Raw genomic sequence first — 21,412 nt, forward strand, 5'->3', positions numbered from 1 at the left:
AGCACTTTGGGAGGCCAAGGCAGGTGGATCTAGAGGTCAGGAGATCGAGACCATCCTGGCTAACACGGCGATACCCCATCTCTACTAAAAATACAAAAAATTAGCCAGGCATGGTGGCAGGCGCCTGTAGTCCCAGCTACTCGGGAGGCTGAGGCAGGAGAATGGTGTGAACCCGGGAGGCAGAGTTTGCAGTGAGCCGAGATCGCGCCACTGCACTCCAACCTGGGTGACAGAGCAAGACTCCATCTCAAAAAAAAAAAATTAGCTGGGTGTGGTGGCATGTGCCTGTAATCCCAGTTACTTGGGAGGCTGAGGCAGGAGAATCACTTGAACCCGAGAGGTGGAGGTTGCAGTGAGCCAAGATGGCACCACTGCACTCCAGCCTGGGCAACAGAGCTAGACTGTGTCTCAAAAAAAAAAAAAAAAAAAAAAAAAAAAAAAAAACTTCCTACTTTTTAATATCTCAAAGTCATTTTACTAGATGTGGGAGACCAACTAATGCAAATGAACAGTTAGAAGGTGATGTTGTACTTTGTGATTTTTGCCCTATTTTTTTCTTTCCATCTATTATCATTCTCTGTCCAATCCCAGAGACTGATTCATTAGGTCTTGGAAATTCTAGATTATTCTATTAACTGTTAAGCAGTTAAACCTGATACTTCCTACACTCGATAACGGAACTTCAACATTAACCTATTGATTGAATGCCCAAGAACAAACATTTTTTCTAAACATCAGGTGTTATGGGGAGGATTGACGCTGACAATAGAAGTCTAGTTAAGAACTGATGCAGAGGTTCAAATACATTGTGCAGTAGTCACTAGAACTCACCTTCTAAAGTGTCATGAGAGCTCTGATTCTGAAATTAGAGATTTTTTAGTGTGTTTTTGAAATTACTTTGTAAACCACAAAATTATGTCTCTGCATTGTCCCTTATTGGTTCCTACCACAGATTCTACATCAAGAAGAAAGTTTTAGAGTGGATTTATTTTTGATTTTATGGAGCACAATAAGGTACCTTGAGATAGCATACTAAGGGAGGCCAAATACAGGAAGCATCCCCTTTTCTTGTTTTCTTACTGCCCAGATTTTCCCACTGACCTGGAATTGCGCACAGTTCTACAAAGGATAATTTACATTGTTTTCCTTTTACTAAGTAGTGGGTTTTCCTTAAGGTCCAGACTGAATTTTGAGGCCTGTACCAGGATTGCCTTCTGTGTAGCTTTTCCTTGCAGGATCTGGCATCATTATCTATGGGTCCATATACTTGTGATACTTTGGTTTCAGGAACATCTCTTTTAGAATGTTGACATAAAATGCACCCACAGAATGCCAGATTTATCAAAAGTAATTTTCTAGCAAAATCTACAGCAGTGGCATTTGGAATCTACATTTGAGACCTTCTCAGTCATTCCAGCAGTCTATGTCCAGGTTGTCAATTTCAGAGGTCTTATTAATGTCTATACAGGTACCAATAAGCTTTCAGATGCTCAACACCTACCCCTGGCCTAGCTGCTGATAAACTTAACCAATCAACCCTTGCAGATGCATGCATGTTTTCTGCACCTTGCTATCATTTTTCGGCCCATTTTTCACATGTATACATAGTGATTATTTTTAAATGCAACCCTGATTACACATGCCTCGTTGAAATATCGTGTGGCTTATTGTGGACTTAAAGTGTAATATTCTCCTTATGGTATACAAGGACTTTTGTACAAACCAATGCCTATCTATCCACTGTCATTTCTGAAAACTTTTCCTCCTATGCAATATTTTCTGGCCTCTGTGAACAACTTGTAGTTCCTTGAGATTTCTATTATTGCATTACGTTTTTGCAAATCTGCAATTGAAATGCCCTTGTTCCTTGTTAATGCCTATTGAATCTATATGAACCTGTACGTGTGTTTCTCACTGTGATAATATAACCATTGCATGTTTTATCTTTTCCACTAGAAAGTTTCTAGAAAGCTAGGACTATCTTTTTGTCTGTGTAATTTTAGCATCACAAGGTATATTTAAATGTGGGTGCAGTGAGTGGCTGTTTTCTGCCACATGGAGAAACATGGTCTGCAGTGAGAGAGAAGAATGAAGCCATCATAGAAGCAAAATCAAGAAAGCGTCCTGATTGTGTTCCAGTACCTGGTTCTTCTGGTCTTCGTGTCCAGGTCCACCTCTGCCCTTTTCATGCCTTGATTGTTGAATTCTTCTGTGAGATACTCCAAATATCCTAATAAATTCTCATGTTTGCTTCATCTGGCTCAAGTTGTGTTTGTTACAACCCAAATATTTCTAACAGGAAATCAGGCTATGTCGTAACTTGTTCTCTGGATGTGGTTACTGAGAAGTTTGGGTGCAAGATGTCTATTGAGGATCAACAGCTGTGAAATGATCGAAGAAGTAAGAAAACATTGAGCTGAGGAAGAATTCAAATTGCACTGCATTGGAGCGAGCAGGGAACTCTGGAACATGTACTGCCCATTGGAGTGCCTCGTGTTGAACCAAGATGGCCAGGCCTTTATAACCCTGTGTTGCTCACCCCATCACCCAGACTCAGGCTGCCCTGGGAAGGAAGCAACCTTAGGTGAAGCAGCTCTTTTCTTAGGTGATGTTGCTCATTTCAGCTGAGGCCAGCTTCACAAGTGGAGGCTCTCTGCTGATGACTCTCCCTGCCCTGGGCAAGTCCCACCTTGAGGAGAGATCTGAGTCATGATGCATGTTTGTGATCACACAGTCCATCCTTCCCACCGCTTAGATCCCCTTGTCTGTGTTACATTTGGGAAGCTGCTGCTCTAGGATTCTGGTGGGGCTCTCTGAGGAGAGACTAAGAGAAGGAATATTTGTAGGACAAACCACAGCCCCTAATGTTGCAGTTGCTGTCTGTATTACTCGCTGTAGATTCTCATCACACTGTTAGCACCTCTGTGGACATAAGTGACTTTCGTGGTAGCTTGTCCCAGACCCTTATTCCTGAGGGGGTCAGAGCCCTGTTCACCATGTCCTTTTCAGATCCAAGTTGCTGTATTTGTCCATTTACATCACAATAGGGCCAGGAAGTTCAAAGAGGCACCTAGGTGGACCACCTGAGTGCCACTCCTTTTTTCTCCTGCCCTGTTGTGTAAGCAGCCATACCTTCTGATGATCAGTGTCAATGCCCCAGCAAAGAGTGGCTTTTCTGGCATGCTGGTCCCTGGACACAAGGGTACAAAGTTCCATGCTGTATCTGTAGTTTGTAATTTAGAACACTCACTCTGTCCTCTGGTGGAAAGTGCCCCCTTTGGGACTAATCCTTCATGTTTGACCTTTATACAGTGCTGTGTTTTCAAAGAGGACACATGGGTTTGGGGACCACAGTGTGGAAGCAGGAAGATTACAGATGATCCTCTGGGGGGACCTTGTGCTTCCCATAACCACAACTCTGGGGTTGAGAGAGTTAATATTGCCCTGGGAGCAAAACTGTAGTTATACCATTGTCCATTTCATGTATATTGTTTGGTTTTTGTTTTTGTTTTTGTTTTGAGATGGAGTCTTGCTCTGTCACCCAGCCTGGAGTGCAGTGGCGCGATCTCAGCTCACTGCAAGCTCCACCTCCTGGGTTCATGCCATTCTCCTGCCTCCGCCTCCCGAGTAACTGGGACTACAGGTGCCCACCACCACGCCTAGCTAATTTTTTGTATTTTTAATAGAGACGGGGTTTCACCGCGTTAGCCAGAATGGGCTCGATCTCCTGACTTCATGATCCACCCGCCTCAACCTCCTAAAGTGCAGATTACAGGCCTGAGCCACTGCGCCCAGCCTTGTATATTGTTCATTTCATTGCCCACTTCATTTCACTTGATATGAATGCAAACATTTATCCTTTTTTCTGAATCAGGATATTAAAAAATGCATTTACTGGATCAGTAGCCATATACCATGTATCTGAGGCTGTATTAATCTCTTCTAGTGGAAATATCACATCTGGCCTAATGGCTGTAATCAGGACTACTACTCCCTTGAGCTTGAAGTTGAATTGCAGTTGTGAGTAGTTTTTACTAGAGAGAGGATGGGAACCATCACTCCTAAATCTTTTATATCCTGAAATGTGACTCTAATCTCTACTACTCCCCCAGAGATTGTTCTTATTTACTATCTTGGGTTGATTGTAGTTTGAGGCTTCCACGTGGCCTTTCCTGCCACAATAGTTTTTTTTCCTGCAAGCCAAGGACCTAATGCCACTTGTGATACAGCAGGTGTGAGCTGCTTTTTGTGCAGCCAAATGCCCTCTAACTTTCACAGCTGCAATCAATTGTCTATTATTTGGCCTCAACTGTTTGTTACCTTTATGTAGAGCATCAGTGGCTTTTAGCAGTAGCCACTGTATTAGTCCATTCTCATACTGCTATAAAGAAATACCCCAGATTGGGTAATTTATAAAGAAAAAGAGGTTTAATGAACTCACAGTTTCACATGACTGGGAAGGCCTGACAATCATGACGGAAGGTGAAGGAGGAGCAAAGACACATCTTACATGGTGACAGGAAGGAGAGCGTGTACAGAGGAACTGCCCTTTATAAAACCATCAGACCTCATGAGATTTATTCACTATCACAAGAACAGCATGGGAAAAACCCATCTGCATGATTCAGTTACCTTCCCTGGGTCCCTCCCGTGACACAAGGAGATGATGGGGGCTACAACTCAAGATGAGGTTTGGGTGGGAACACAGCCAAACCATATCAGCCACTCAAATCTGTTATTTAATAATAATCTATCTCCTAAGTTCAAACATCTGTTACATAACACAGGTGCTGCCTCTTAACTTACTATTGGTGAACTATTTAATGATTGAACCACCTCCTTATGCCAGGGCCTCTTTGTGCTCCACCTGCCACAGTGGTGGGGTTCGTATGTAAGCTGGATAATGAGTAATCCAGTTCCAAAACTTTGGCCCATGCTTTGCTATTTTGGAGCGCCTCAATAATGGTACAAGCTGCAATCCATTGGGTTTTCTGAAAGTCGACTCTGAGATATACTTTGGAGGTATTCACTGTAGATCAGTATCTGTGAAAGGAAAGAGAAAGAAGTAGGATTAAGCAAAAGAAAAGGTTAAACTGCAATGCAGATCCTACAAAACTGCTCCCAACTCAGAATGGATCTCTGTGGTGAGTGTTGCCTGACAGGGTTCAGGTGTCAGGCAAGCATGGTCTAGTCTGTGTTCATACCTCTTTCAGTCACTGAATACAGCCTGACCTGGGAAGAGGGGTGACTTTGGACAAAGCTCTTCTGCAGCAAAGGCTGACCACGAAGGGCTTGACAGGTGAGGGCTGTCTGCTAACTGAACTTCCCACACTTGTACTACAAGCCTTTCCTTGAAGGGAGATAGAAATAGCACATCCTCATGCCTACTAAGGCACACTGTCCCAAATTTGATGGTCTCAAATACAATCTTCCCTTACACTAGAAAATCTTATTTCATTGACTAAGTCAACATTTTAAAAGTAAAGGCTAACCTCCAAATTCTCTCTAGAGGAAATTCAGGTGAAAAGAGCACTGAACTAAGGATTCCTACAATAACCATCCAGTGTAGGATAGGTCTGTGTGAAAGGAATGGCCACATTATGGGAATAAGGGCAAAATTACATGGCATAAAATTGTATGTTTTTAAAAAAACATAAAGACATTCTCTGAAGTTGCTGATGTGACTTGGATGCAGGAGGATATTTCAAATGATGATGTATAAAATTTCCGGATCAACTGAGCTTCACAAACCAGGATGGCTGCATTTGGTGTCCTGAGATGGTTTGTAAGACTTCTCAATGTGATGAGAAATACGTAAGCTGTGATATCCATTTTTTGTTTGTTTGTTTGTTTGTTAGTTTGTTTGTTTTTGAGACGGAGTCTTGCTCTGTCGCCCAGGCTGGAGTGCAGTGGCCAGATCTCAGCTCACTGCAAGCTCCGCCTCCCGGGTTCATGCCATTCTCCTGCCTCAGCCTCCCAAGTAGCTGGGACTACAGGTGCCCGCCACCTCGCCCGGCTAGTTTTTTTTTTGTATTTTTTTAGTAGAGACGGGGTTTCACGATGTTAGCCAGGATGGTCTCGATCTCTGACCTCGTGATCCGCCCGTCTCGGCCTCCCAAAGTGCTAGGATTACAGGCTTGAGCTACCGCGCCCGGCCGGCAGTTGGAGTACTTTCTACATTGGATTCTTGTTCTTTGGTTAAAAGCCACTATAGTGGGAAAGGCCAGGTGAAAACCTCTGAATCCCACCCCAAAGGTAAGATCACAAATTAAAAACAATATTGCATTTTGGGGAGAAGAGTTGGAGGGAGTGACGGAGGTGAGTGCGACTCGTAAAGACCTAAAGAATGTGGTAGTAGTGCCCCTGTGATACTATTATTTAATTCGATAACAGAGACCTCGTAGTGACCTGACAAATCCTAGAGATTGACTACAAGTGAGCTTAGCCAGGTCCAAGTCCCGCTTGCAGACAGGACATTGTTTCTAAAGCAGATTTCAGTGGTCTTGGGTCGGGAAATCAATTCTTTTTATTCTATTCAGGAAAAAGAATCAGAAAATGTATGCATTAACATGGGACAGACAATACTGTGCATTCGCAGTTTTACCCCAGGCCTGTCATAATATAATCTGAATAGAAGTAGACTGAACATTTTATAGAACATCACAGTAATACAATACGGCAGCAAAATCATGCCAGTCAGGCAGGATAAGTAGGAAGTGGCCAGCAGGTTGGAGACACCACATGCATTCTAGAGGATTGGTGACAAACCGTTTAAAAATCTAGCAAGTTACCACAAAAGATAGCATATAATTCAGTTTTTCCACACTGCTTTATCAATTCTTGAGGAAGTTTTTGTCGATTTTTTCCTGCTAATTTTATATATTTATTGATATGAAATTACAGATATGTTCCTACTGATTTTAAAATCTCAGACGGGCGTGCTGGCTCATGCCTATAATTCTAGCTCTTTGAGAGGCCAAGGTGGGAGGATCGCTTGAGTCCAGGAGTTCGAGACCAGCCTGGGCAATATAGCAAGTGAGACTCCATCTCTACAAAAAATTTTAAAAATTAGCTGGGCGTGGTGGTGCTTGCCTGTAGTCCCAGCTGCTTGGGAGGCTGAGGTGGGAGGATTGCTTCAGCCTGAGAGTTCGAGGTTGCAGTGAGCCATGAACACACCACTGAACTTTAGTTGGGTGACAGAGTGAGACCCCATCTCAAAAAAACCCCAAATTTGGAAGCTCTTCTGTATTTGTAGTTATATTGCTTTTTTATTAATAATATTTATTTTTTACTTTTATTCTTGTTTTAACTTGGCAAAATTTGTGTATTTATTAGCTTTTACAATAAACAAGACTTTGGTTTTATTGATCTATTTGTATCTTTGTTTCTACTTAGCTGATTAGCTGAAAGCTGAACTTGACAGGCCAATATTAAGGTAAAGTAGAGATGTCAAAAATTTATTGGCATAAATATAGGGATTTAAGGAAATATTATTAATATAGATTTGTCATAAGTACTACACTCACTAATTCCTCTGATTTTGACCCCCAACAGGGGCCAGAGGACAGTTCTTTTTTTTTTTTTTTTTTTTTGAGACGGAGTCTCGCTCTGTCGCCCAGGCTGGAGTGCTGTGGCCAGATCTCAGCTCACTGCAAGCTCCGCCGCCCGGGTTCCCGCCATTCTCCTGGCTCAGCCTCCCGAGTAGCTGGGACTACAGGCGCCCGCCACCTCGCCCGGCTAGTTTTTTGTATTTTTTAGTAGAGACGGGGTTTCACCGTGTTAACCAGGATGGTCTTGATCTCCTGACCTCGTGATCCGCCCGTCTCGGCCTCCCAAAGTGCTGGGATTACAGGCTTGAGCCACCGCGCCCGGCCCAGAGGACAGTTCTTTCACCATGAGAAATTACTTGGTAAAGGGCGAACCAGCCTCATGTAAAAATGTGGATATAGTTGTGTGTTATAGATACTGACAGTAAAATGAGATTCCTGATGTCAAAAGGGATGATAGGTTCTGGAATGGAACAGTTCTCACAGCAGAATTTACTCACAAGCAGCAAGATAGGCATGGTTAGTGCGGGAGGGTCATGATCATAATGGTAATGAGAATTGTTAAACCTACATAAACCTTTGGAAGTGGTTAACTGATCAGAGATCTTAAAGGCCAAAATAGGCCAGGCGTGGTGGCGCGCGCCTGTAGTCCCAGCTACTCAGGAGGCTGAGGCAGGAGAATTGCTTGAATCTGGGAGGTGGAGGTTGCAGTGGGCCGAGATTGAGCCACTGCACTCCAGCCTGGGCGACAGAGCGATACTGTGTCTCCAAAAAGAAAAAAAAAAAAAAGAAAGAAAAGAAAAAAAAGGCCAAAATAGATGAACAACTTGTCAAGGTCTTACCTTATTTTGAGAACCAAAAATACAGAAGAAACGAGGTATCTTTGAAAATGGAGCTTCAATTGCATCACAAGCATACGCTATACAACTTGGGATCCATCAAGAGGCCTATTTGTTAGAATAGAATTTCCAAATGTGTTCTATGCTGCTTTCCAAATCCAAAGAGGTCTACCAAGCATTTTACCTCTGCATGGGTGGAGTACAAATTGCAATAACTTGCCTTTTCCCTTAAAGGGATGTCTTAGCATTCCTCCATTCACTGAACTAAAAATTTCATAAATGTCAGGCCCTTAAATCTTCTAGCACATATATGTATTATTAGGCCACTTTCAGTACTTGCTACTTCTTACATAAAAATTACAGATCTGAGCCAGGCGCGGTGGCTCACTCCTGTAATCCCAGCACTTTGGGAGGCCGAAGCGGGTGGATCACGAGGTCAGGAGATTGAGACCATCCTGGCTAACACGGTGAAACCCCATCTCTACTAAAAACACCAAAAATTAGCCAGGCGTTGTGGGGGCCTGTAGTCCCAGCTACTCGGGAGACTGAGGCAGGAGAATCGCTTGAACCCAGGAGGTGGAGGTTGCAGTGAGCCGAGATGGCAACCCTGCACTCCAGCCTGGGTGACAGAGCAAGACTCCATCTCAAGAAAAAAACAAAAAACAAAAATTACAGATCTGGGCCGGGCGCGGTGGCTCAAGCCTGTAATCCCAGCACTTTGGGAGGCCGAGACGGGCGGATCACGAGGTCAGGAGATCGAGACCATCCTGGCTAACACAGTGAAACCCCGTCTCTACTAAAAAATACAAAAAACTAGCCAGGCGAGGTGGCGGGCGCCTGTGGTCCCAGCTACTCTGGAGGCTGAGGCAGGAGAATGGCGTGAACCTGGGATGTGGAGCTTGCAGTGAGCTGAGATCTGGCCACTGCACTCCAGCCTGGGCCACACAGCCAGACTCCATCTCAAAAAAAATAAAATAAAATTACAGATCTGTTCTCCACAGGGCCCAGGCCACCATCTCTGGTCTCTGGTTCAACTGTGGCTTTCTGTGGGGTCAGATACGATATGTTTTAAATATTGCTTTAACAAATTTTAGTCTATTTATTTGCTTTGCTTTGCTTTTTTTTTTTTTTTTTTTCTCAGACATAGTCTCACTCTGTCATCTAGTCTGGAGTGCACTGGCACTCTGGTTCACTGCAGCCTTGACCTCCCAGGCTGAAGTGATCCTCCCACCTCAGCCTCCCAAATAGCTGGGTTACAGGTGCGCACCACCATGCCTGAATAACTTTTAGTAGAGATGAGTATCGCGATGTTTTCCAGGCTGGTCTCTAACTCTTGGGTGCAAGCAATCTGCCTGCCTTGGCTTCCCAAAGTGCTGGGATTACAGGCTTGAGCCACTGCTATGAATTCTTATTATTTCTTCAAAACATCTAAAATTTTTTTTTTTGTTTGTTTGTTTGTTTGTTTTTTGTTTGTTTTTTTTTTGAGATGGAGTCTCGCTCTGTCGCCCAGGCTGGAGTGCAGTGGCCGGATCTCAGCTCACTGCAAGCTCCGCCTCCCGGGTTCACGCCATTCTCCTGCCTCAGCCTCCCGAGTAGCTGGGACTACAGGCGCCCGCCACCTCGTCCGGCTAGTTTTTTGTATTTTTTAGTAGAGACGGAGTTTCACCGTGTTAGCCAGGATGGTCTCGATCTCCTGACCTCATGATCCACCCGTCTCGGCCTCCCAAAGTGCTGGGATTACAGGCTTGAGCCACCGTGCCCGGCCCTAAAATTGTTATTGATATAATTTGCATATAGCCAGGCATGGTGACTCATGCCTGTAATCCCAGCACTTTACAAGGCTGAGGCAGATGGATCACTTGAGGCCAGGAATTCAAGACCAGCCTGGCCAACATGGTGAAACCCCGTCTCTACTATAAATACAAAAAAGTAGCTGGGATTGAGTAATCCCAGCTACTCAAGAGGCTGAGGCAGGAGAATCACTTGAACCCAGGAAGTAGAGGTTGCAGTGAGCTGAGATCGTGCCACTGCACTCCAGCCTGGGTGACAGAGTGAGACTGTGTCTCAAAAAAATTGCGTATAAATAAATGTACTTACTTTTCTTTTTTTTTCTTTAGAGATTGGGTCTCACTATGTTTCCTAGGTTGGACTTGAACTCCTATGCTGAAGTGATTGTCCTGCCTCAGCCTGCCTAGTAGTCGGAACTAAGGTGCATACTACCACATCTGGCTAAGTGTACGTATTTCTAATGTATAATTCAAATTCTATGAGCTTTGAAAAATGTCTGGGCCGGGCGCGGTGGCTCAAGCCTGTAATCCCAGCACTTTGGGAGGCCGAGATGGGCGGATCACGAGGTCAGGAGATCGAGACCATCCTGGCTAACACGGTGAAACCCTGTCTCTACTAAAAATACAAAAAACTAGCCGGGCAAGGTGGCGGTTGTCTGTAGTCCCAGCTACTCGGGAGGCTGAGGCAGGAGAATGGCGTGAATCCGGGAGGCAGAGCTTGCAGTGAGCTGAGATCCGGCCACTGCACTCCAGCCCGGGCCACACAGCGAGACTCCATCTCAAAAAAAAAAAAAAAAAAGAAAAGAAAAATGTCTGTGGCTGTGCAACCACAGCTCCTGTCAAGATGTAGGACACTTCCATTACTCCAAAATATTCCCTTGTTTCTCTTCCCAGTCAAATCTCACTCCATCACTGACCCCAGGTAACCGCTAATCTCCCTTCTAACACTATAGATTATTTTTGTCTTTTCTATAATTTTATATAAATGGAAATTATGGGCCGGGCGCGGTGGCTCAAGCCTGTAATCCCAGCACTTTGGGAGGCCGAGACGGGCGGATCACGAGGTCAGGAGATCGAGACCATCCTGGCTAACATGGTGAAACCCCGTCTCCACTAAAAATACAAAAAAATTAGCCGGGCGAGGTGGCAGCGCCTGTAGTCCCAGCTACTCGGGAGGCTGAGGCAGGAGGATGGCGGGAACCCGGGAGGCGGAGCTTGCAGTGAGCCGAGATCGCGCCACTGCACTCCAGCCTGGGCGGCAGAGCGAGACTCCGCCTCAAAATAAATAAATAAATAAATAAATAAATAAATAAATAAATAAATGGAAATTATGCAAAAAGTATTTGTTTTTGTCTGGCTACTTCCACTCTGATGTTTTTGGGATTTGTGCATGTTGTGTGTGCATCAGTGGTTTGTTTCTTTTTATTGCTGAATATTCCTTTGTATGAATATACCCAGTTGTCTGTCTGTGCACCTGCTGGTGGACATTTGGGTTCAGATTTTTGGCTATGAAGAATAAAGCTGAGATACCACATTACACCCATCATAATGGCTAAACAAAACACTGCCAATACGATGTGCTGACAATAATGTGGAGGAACCAGAACTCTTAGACGTTGCTAGTGGGAATTAAAAAAATAAAACCACTTTGGAAAACAGTTTGACAGTTTCTTAAAAGTTGAATATATGCTGGCCATATCATTCAGCAATTCTACTCTTCTGCATTTACCAAGGAAAATGAAAATGTTCCCAAACACTTATACACTAGCGTGCACAATATCATTTTAAGAAATGTTTAGGCGGCCGGGCGCGGTGGCTCAAGCCTATAATCCCAGCACTTTGGGAGGCCGAGATGGGCGGATCACGAGGTCAGGAGATCGAGACCATCCTGGCTAACCCGGTGAAACCCCGTCTCTACTAAAAAATACAAAAAACTAGCCGGGCGAAGTGGCGGGCGCCTGTAGTCCCAGCTACTCGGGAGGCTGAGGCAGGAGAATGGCGTGAACCCGGGAGGCGGAGCTTGCAGTGAGCTGAGATCCGGCCACTGCACTCCAGCCCGGGTGACAGAGCGAGACTCCGTCTCAAAAAAAAAAAAAAGAAATGTTTAGGCTGACCTCTTCTGATCTCTGCTGCTGAAGCTGTAAACTGAGGATCAGAGAAAAGGAAAAAATGAGTCATTAAAAGAAGAACCCTGAGGGGTGTGTGTGTGTGTGTGTGTGTGTGTGTATACTTATTCTTATGTCTATATCTCTATATATACAGATCTCATATATATATAATATAGAGAGAGATCATATATATATCCTTATTCTTAAAAATACATCCAGAAGATGACTTCATGTGGCAGAGCCCTTTCGAGCAGAAGCATCCTCTATGTGTTCTCTAGGCTACTGAAAATAATTTGATTTAAAAATTTAATTTAATTTTTTTTTGGTGGGGGATGGAGTTTTGCTCTTGTTGCCCAGGCTGGAGTGCAGTGGCAAGATCTCGGCTCACCGCAACCTCCGCCTCCTGGTTTCAAGTGATTCTCCTGCCTCAGCCTCCCGAGTAGCTGAGATTACAGGCATGTCCCACCCACACCCAGCTAATTTTGTATTTTTAGTAGAGACGGGGTTTCTCCATGTTAGCAAGGCTGGTCTCAAACTCCTGACCTCTGGTGATCTGCCCGCCTCGACCTCCCAAAGTGCTCCACTCCCGGCCAATTTAATTATTAGAGATAGGATCTCACTCCGTCACCCAGGCTAGAATGCAGTGGTACGATCATAGCTCACTGCAGCCTTGAACTCCTGTGTTGAAATGATCCTACTGGCTCAGCCTCCCAAATGGTTAGAACTACAGGTGCACACTACTGTGTCTGGCTAATTAACTTTATTTCTTGTAGACATTGGGATCTCGCTGTGTTGCCCAGGTTGGTCTTGAACTCCTGACCTCAAGTGATTCTCCTGCTTTGGCCTCTCAAACTGCTGGGATTACAGGAATGAGCCACTATGTCCAGCCCAAAGCATGTTTTATCCAATACATGTTGTTTGGACCTACAGCCAAGCAGTTTGTACAGAATAATAATGTTGTATCCCTACATCACACTCAAAAAGATAAATGCCAGAAAGGAGAATTCTACAATTGGCATGTAAGAAACAGTACAGTAGCTCACAGCTGTAGTCCCAGCACTTTAGGAGGCCAAGGTGGGAGGATTGCTTGAGCCCAGGAGTTGATATCAGCCTGGGCAACATAGGGAGACCCTGTCTTTACAAAAAATAAAAATTAGCTGGGCAAGGTGGTAGAGGCCTGTAGTCCCAGCTACTTGGGAGGCCGAGGTAGGAGGATCCCTTGAGTCTGGGAGGTTGAGGCAGCAGTCAGCCATGACTGCACCACTGCACTCCAACCTGGGTGACACAGTGAGACCCTGTCTCAAAAAAAGTAAAAACATTATATATAATTATATTAATATCTATAATGTGGATAAAAAATGTTAAAACATGCACTAAGGAGAACAACTATAAAACATAGATTTCACCCGCATAAAACGTAAGGTTATAGAAAGTAAAACTGTCTCCTATAAGTCTTTATTGGCTAATTTATGAAAAATGTATACAATGAGACTGTGCACAGACCTTTACAAAAAAAATTGAATATACTAATTCAAAACATATTTTATGAACCTTTACCTACCATGTACTACCTATAACATACCACTGTTCTAGGCAAAGCGTAGAAGTCTGAGTGAGACCAGATTTCTTCTCTCCCAGAGTTTATATTTTAACAAGAAGAGACAAATATATATATATATATGTATATATGTACATACATGTATATAAAAAGTGTAGGTACATATAAATACACTTTTTAATTATATATACATATACTTTTTAATATTTGAATAAATGTTATGATAAAAACAAAACAGGGTAATATGATACAGATTGATTTAAATGTGAGGAAAACTGCAATTGGTAGTTTTTTAAAATCTTATTCAAGCTTATTTAATTTTTAATTTTTTAGGGCCGGGCACGGTGGCTCAAGCCTGTAATCCCAGCACTTTGGGAGGCCGAGGCGGGCGGATCACGAGGTCAGGAGATCGAGACCATCCTGGCTAACATGGTGAAATCTCATCTCTACTAAAAAATACAAAAAACTAGCTGGGCGAGGTGACGGGCGCCTGTAGTCCCAGCTACTCGGGAGGCTGAGGCAGGAGAATGGCATAAACCCGGGAGGAGGAGCTTGCAGTGAGCCGAGATCTGGCCACTGCACTCCAGCCTGGGCGACAGAGTGAGACTCCGTCTCAATAAAAAAAAAAAAAGAAAAAAAATTTTAATTTTTTATTTGAGACGGAGTCTGGCTCTGTCGCCCAGGCTGAAGTGCAATGGCGTGATCTTAGCTCACTGCAACCTTCACCTCCCAGATTCAAGCAATTCTCCCACCTCAGCTTCCCGAGTAGCTGGGACTACAGGTTTCCGCCACCACGCCCGGCCAATTTTTGTATTTTTAGTAGAGACGGGGTTTCATCACATTGGCCAAACTGCTCTCCAGCTCCTGACTTCAAGTGATCCACCCGTCTCAGCCTCCCAAAGTGCTGGGATTACAGGCGTGAGCCACCGTGCCTGGCCTTAATTTTTTAATTTTAAATTTAATTTTATTTTAGATTCAGGTCCCTTTACTCTTCTTCTTGCTGTTAGAGACAGGGTCTCACTATGTTACCCAGTCTGGTCTCAAACTCCTGGCCCCAAGCAATCTTTCCACCTCGGCCTCCCAAAGTGCTGGGATTGCAGGTGTGAGCCACTGCACCTGGCCCTTTCACTCTTTACTATAATTGTCTTAAATCTTTCCTCTATATACAGTGAAGTCTTACGTCAGATGATGTTAAAATTTTTGCTTCAACTATTGAGCGTGATTTTAAAAACTCGTGAGAAAGGTAGGTTGTTACATTTACCCCAATTTTAACCCACTCCACAGTTTTTTCTGTCTTTTTGAAGTTCCATCCTGTTACCTTTCCAGTCAGAGATGCTCTGCGAGTCAGTCTTGAATGGCAGTCAACCAATTATTATTTTCCTTCATCTGAAATGCTTTTATTTTTTCTTAATTCCTGATAGGTATTTTTGGTAGATACAGAATTAGAGGTTGACAAATCTTTCAAGCACTTGAAAAATCTGCCACTTCCCTCCAGCTTCCATGGTTTCAGATGACAAAGCTACTGTCATTCAAATTGTTGTTACCCCACAGGGAATGCATTTTTTTCTCTTAAAACTGAATATAGCCGGGCGCGGTGACTCACACCTGTAATCCCAGCACTTTGGGAGGCTGAGGCAGGTGGATCACCTGAGGTCGGGAGTTCAAGACCAGCCTGACCAACATGGAGAAACTCCATCTCCACTAAAAATACAAAATTAGCCTGGGTGGTGGCGCATGCCTGTAATCCCAGCTACTTGGGAGGCTGAGGCAGGAGAATCACTTGAACCCGGGAGGCAGAGGTTGCAGCGAGCCAAGATTGTGCCATTGCACTCCAGCCTGGGCAACAAGAGTGAAACTCAGTCTCAAAACAAAACAAAACAAAACAAACAAACAAAAAAACTGAATATAATCACAATGGAATTTCTAATAAATTTTGCAAAAGGAGTTTGGCAAGATTATTTTAAAATTTATCTGCAGCCAGGTGTGATAGCTCACACCAGTAATTCCAGCACTTTGGGAGGCTGAGGCTGGAGGATCACTTGAGCCCAGGAGGTTGAGGTTACAGTGAACCATGATTGCACCACTGCACTCCAGCCTAGGTGATGGTGTGACCGGTCTTAAAATAAATAAATAAATAAAATTTTCAGGAGATCGAGACCATGCTGGCCAACATGGTGAAACCCTGTCTCTAATAAAAATACCAATATTAGCTGGGTGTGGTGGTGGGCGCTTGTACTCCCAGCTACTCAGGAGGCTGAGGCAAGAGAATCGCTTGAATCCAGGAGGCAGAGATTGCAGTGAGCCAAGATCGCGGCACTGCACTCCAGCCTGGCAACAGAATGAGACTCTATCTCAAATAAATAAATAAATAATAAATAATAAAATTTATCTACAGGGTAAAACACATAAGATAGTCTAGAAAATGAGAAAAGAAAGAGTAAGAGGATGTGCCTTACCAGAAAGCTACAGTAATTAAGACCATATAATATTGGCACAGAAATAGGCAATGAGATCCATGTAACAAAATAGAAGATTCAGAAAGAGACCCAAATATAAGGAAAATTAAGAGTGTAGGAAATATTTTAAACATTGGTATATGGATACCCTTTTTAAACAAGAGAAATTCAAAAGCCAGAAAGGAAAAGACTTTTAGATTTGACTACGTAAATACTTACAGCACAGGTTGGGCGCAGTGGCTCACACCTGTAGTCCCAGCACTTTGGGAGGTCAAGGCCGGCAGATCAGCTTAGGTCAGGAGTTCAAGACCAGCCTGGCCAACATGGTGAAAGCCCGTCTCTACTGTAAATACAAAAAATTAGCTGGGCAGGTGCCTGTAATCTTAGCTACTTGTGAGGCTGAGGCAGGAAAATAGCTGAAACCCAGGAGGAGGGGTTGCAGTAAGCTGAGATTGTGCTATTGCACTCCAGCCTGGGCAACAAGAGTGAAACTCCATCTAAAAAACGAAAAAAAAATTAGCCAGGCACGGTGGCGTGTGCCGGTATTCTCAGCTATTTGGGAGGCTGAGGCATGCGACTCACTTGAACCCAGGAAGGTGGAGGTTGCAGTGAACTGAGATCGTGCCACTGTACTGCAGCCTGAGTGATGGAATGAGACTCTGTCTAGAAAAATAAAATTTAAAAAAAAAGCTTATAGCACACAACCTTACTATATACAAGGGAAAATATAAGTAACGACTTGTGAGAATATGCTATATTTGCAACATATATACAAAAGGCATAAAATCCCACTATGCAAAGAGCTTCTACAAATTAATTATAAAAACATAGGGCTCCTAATAGAAAAGTGATTCATAGCAAAATAATGGTTCATAGCCTTTGCTATCTTCACAGAAGATAGACACTAGTCAATAATCAGTTTCATATTATCATAAAAAGTAAATTAAAACACGATATCACTTTACCTCACAATACGACAAAAGTTAAAATTTGATAATATGTATCATTCCTTCAGTCAATAAATATTCACTGAGCACCAAGTAGCATAGTAGTCATCATGGGTACAGTGATGAACAAAATGGTGTCTAGATTCATGGTGCTTACAGTCTAGTGATGTAATCACTAACAAAATAATCACATGAACATAAGTACAAAATTACAAACATAATTGCAAATTAAGTAAATGCTAAAGAGAGTAAGTCTAGGGCATAATCATTGGGACCTTACTGATTACAATGGGATCAAAGAGCACTTCTCTAAGCAAGACTTGCTGGGCTGAAATGTAAAGGATGACCTGAAATGAACTAATGAGGTTATGGTGTGAATGGATAGTCACCTTTTTTTTTCAGACGGAATTAACGTGCTCAAAGATCCTTAGGCACATGACATTTGAGGAAACAAAGTGCAGTTAGAGAGGAGGAAAGTCATGTAAGAAAAGCTTGAAAAGATGGGAGTAAGATCCTGCAGCCTGTGGACCACATTAAGGACTTCTGCCTTTACTTAAGAACAATTAAAATCATCAAGTTATGTTAAGCAGAAGAATATGAGCAGAATTGCTTTGTAAAAATCAGGCTGACTTCGGTGTGAAGAAAAGATATGGGGAAATGGATGAAGTGAAATCTTCGGCAAGATTCCAGGTTAGAAAGGATAATTTGGACAATATTAATAAAGTTTGTTTTTTGTTTTTGTTTTTGTTTTTTTTTTTTTGAGATGGAGTCTCGCTCTGTCACCCAGGTTGGAGTGCAATGGCCAGATCTCGGCTCACTGCAAGCTCCGCCTCACGGGTTCCCGCCATTCTCCTGCCTCAGCCTCCCGAGTAGCTGGGACTACAGGCGCCGCCACCTCGCCCGGCTAATTTTTTGTATTATATTTAGTAGAGACGGGGTTTCACCGTGTTAGCCAGGATGGTCTCGATTTCCTGACCTCATGATCCGCCCATCTCGGCCTCCCAAAGTGCTGGGATTACAGGCTTGAGCCACCGCACCCGGCCAATATTAATAAAGTTAAACATGCACACATCATTCTCTATATGTCCCCAAATTAATTTTCTTCTCTTCTGAACTTGTTTCTTTTCCTGGGTTCATCATCTCAGTGAAACAAAATAGCTATGAGATCTGGGTGCGTCATCTGTAGGGTAACTGGAAGCTGAAGCCATAAGAGTGGACGGCCATGGCGTAAGTCTTTAAAGAAGGAAATTCTCTGAGCATATGACCCTAACAAGAAACTTAGTTCTTCCTTCCCTTCTATTTAATTGGATGATATCCAATTCATCACCCAGTCCTTTAGATTCTCCCTTTAAATTGTTTCTCAAATAAATCCCCTCAATCCATTCTCTGCACCAGTTCAGATTAGTTTCCAGAATATTTAACTATTGCCCCTAGTGGCCTTCTTCCCTTCAGTTCACCATGAACACGGGCAGTGGAATGCAAATATGATTATACACATCCTCCTTAGAATTTTAATGGGCCTTCCCAGCTTACTGAGCGACATCCAAGCGCCTTCACAAGGACTTTTTTTTTCAGTCTCCTGTCTTTTCACCAGGTCAGTGAATTTCCTCTTTTTTTGCCCTCTTCCATTTTGTATAATGGGCTTTTTCTTTTTTGTCTCTCTTTTTCATAAACTGTTCCCTTGATCTGGAACAATACTCCTTTGACTCAGTGGGTTGAGTTTTCCCTTACCTCGTATTTCAGTTGGTGTTCTTCAAGGACAGGGATGTGACTGGCTTGCTTCCCCAAACCTCTCCTACATGCCCAGGACAGTGCCCCACACAACGCTGGGAGTAAAGGCGCTCCCAGGTCACTGGGCGTCCAGCCCCTGTAGATCCAGTGCCTCTTTCCAGAAGGCTTCTGGGGGAGGGCTCCAGCTGGAGCACATGAAAAACCAGGGCCGCTCCAGCGTCTGCCTTCCTTCTCAGGTAACATGAGCCTGCTCAAGGGTGTGCGGTTCCCAAAGGGAGAAGCCGTGGCTGTGCCAGTACCAGGTACAGTCGGGGTCGTCCATAAGGCCACAGGGGACTCGGGGTCGCATCCTCTGAGACCACTGTTTCAAGGTGGCCAGGGAGTGTTGCACCGATTCTGGTTATTACAGTTATACGAAGCCAAAGTGTCAGAGGTGTTTGAACCAGAGCAACTCCATCTTGTGTTTTTATTATCATTATTTGCTGTTGTTGTTGTTGTTTTTTGAACAGCCTCGCTCTGTCGCCCAGGCTGGAGTGCAATGGCACCATCTCAGCTCACTGCAACCTTCACCTCCCAGGTTCAAGCAATTCTCCTGTCTCAGCCTCCTGAGTAGCTGGGATTACAGGTGCGCACCACCATGCCCGGCTAATTTTTCTATTTTTAGTGATGGGGTTTCATCATGTCGGTCAGGCTGGTCTCAAACTCCTGACCTCATGATCCGCCAGCCACAGCCTCCCAAAGTGGTGGGATTACAGGCGTGAGCCACCACGCTTGGCCTTGTTTTGTTTTTTTGAGACACAGTTTCACTATGTTGCCCAGGCTGGAGTGCAATGCCAAGATCTTGGCTCACAGCAACCTCCACTTCCCGGGTTCAAGTGATTCTCCTGCCTCAGCCTCCCGAGTAGCTGGGATTACAGGCGCCTGCTACCACACCCGGCTAATTTTTGTATTTTTAGTAGAGATGAGGTTTCACCATGTTGGCCAGGCTGATCTCAAACTCCTGACCTTGGGTAATCTGCCCGCCTCGGCCTCCCAAAGTGCTGGGATTACAGGCATGAGCCACTGCTCCCAGCAACTCCATCTTAAACAAGAGCTGGGTAAAATAAGGCTGAGGCATACTGGGCTGCGTTCCAAGACCGTTAGGCATTCTAAGTCACAGTATGAGACAGGAGGTCAGCATGAGATACAGGTCATAAAGACCTTGCTGATAAAAGTTTACAGTAAGGAAGCCGGCTAAAACCCACCAAAACCAAGATGGCAATGAGAGTGACTTCTGGCTGTCCTCAGTGCTACAACTTCCACTGTCAGAGGTGGTTGAACTAGGGCAACTCTATCTTTAGTAGGGGTAGATAGAGTTGGGTAAAATAAGGCTGAGACCTGCTGGCCTTCATTCCCTGGAGGTTAAGGCATTCTTAGTCACAGGATGAGATATGAGGTTGGCACAAAATACGTGTCATAAACACCTTGCTGATAAAACAGGTTGCAGTAAACAAGCCGACTAAACCCACCAAAACCAAGATGTGTGATGAGAGCGACCTCTGATTGTCCTCACTGCCCACCAGTGGCCATGGCAACATCAGGAAGTTACCCTATATGGTCTAGAAAGAGGAGGCATGAATAATCCACCCCTTGTTTAGCATATAATAAAGAAATAACCATAAAAATGCGCAACCAGCACCCTCGGGGCTGCCCTGCCTATGGATTAGCCATTCTTTATTCCTTTACTTTCCTAATAAACTTGCTTTCACTTTATGCATTCGCCTCGAATTCTTTCTTGTGCGAGATCCAAGAACCCTCTCTTAGAGTCTGAGATCCAGACCCCTTTCCAGTAACAAAAGGTCTTGGACTGAAGTACTGACTCCACAGTCTTTAAGTATCCTAGTTATTTAATAGTTGCGGTCTCGGGCTCTTGTTGGGTCGCGGTGGGTTCTGGGAAGTGTAGTTCGCCTGAGTCTCCAGTTCCTTGTCTCTGGGCGGTGTGTGCACGCCAGCGAGGCACTGTGGGAGTCGTAGTACGGGAGGAAAACCCTATACCCTCTCTCGTGGGCCGCAGGAGTTTGGGGGAAATCTAGTCGCTAAAGCCCTACATAGTCTTCCGGCTTTGGGCGTGGCCGCGATGCACTCTGGGAGTCGTAGTAGGGGAAGACAGTCCTCCGCCCTTTTGCGCAGGGTCGCAGGAGGTTCTGGGAAGTGTAGTTGCCTGAAGCTCGTGTTCTTTGTCTTTCGGTGATGTGCGCGTGGCCTCAAGGCACCCTGGGAGTTGTAGTGGGGCGGGGAAAGTCATTTGCTTTCTCCAGCGGGGTCGCGGTTGTTTCTGGGAAGTGTGGTTGCCTGAGTCCCGCGTTCTTCGTTTCTCGGCTGGTTGTGCGTGTGGCCGAGAGGCACGCGGGGAGTTATAAGAACCGAAAGCCCTGTGTGGTCTCCCGCGGGGGGCCGCGG

At 44.3% G+C, this 21,412-nt stretch overlaps 1 protein-coding gene across 1 annotated transcript in view; it reads left to right on the plus strand.

Annotated features, from left to right (window-relative positions):
* ZNF268 (zinc finger protein 268) overlaps window positions 1-21,412 on the plus strand; it is a 277,188-nt gene that overhangs the window by 134,567 nt on the left and 121,209 nt on the right. The window lies entirely within an intron of this gene.

The sequence above is a fragment of the Macaca mulatta genome, chromosome 11 (assembly GCF_049350105.2).
Source record: "Macaca mulatta isolate MMU2019108-1 chromosome 11, T2T-MMU8v2.0, whole genome shotgun sequence".
Taxonomy (NCBI): Eukaryota; Metazoa; Chordata; class Mammalia; order Primates; family Cercopithecidae; genus Macaca; species Macaca mulatta.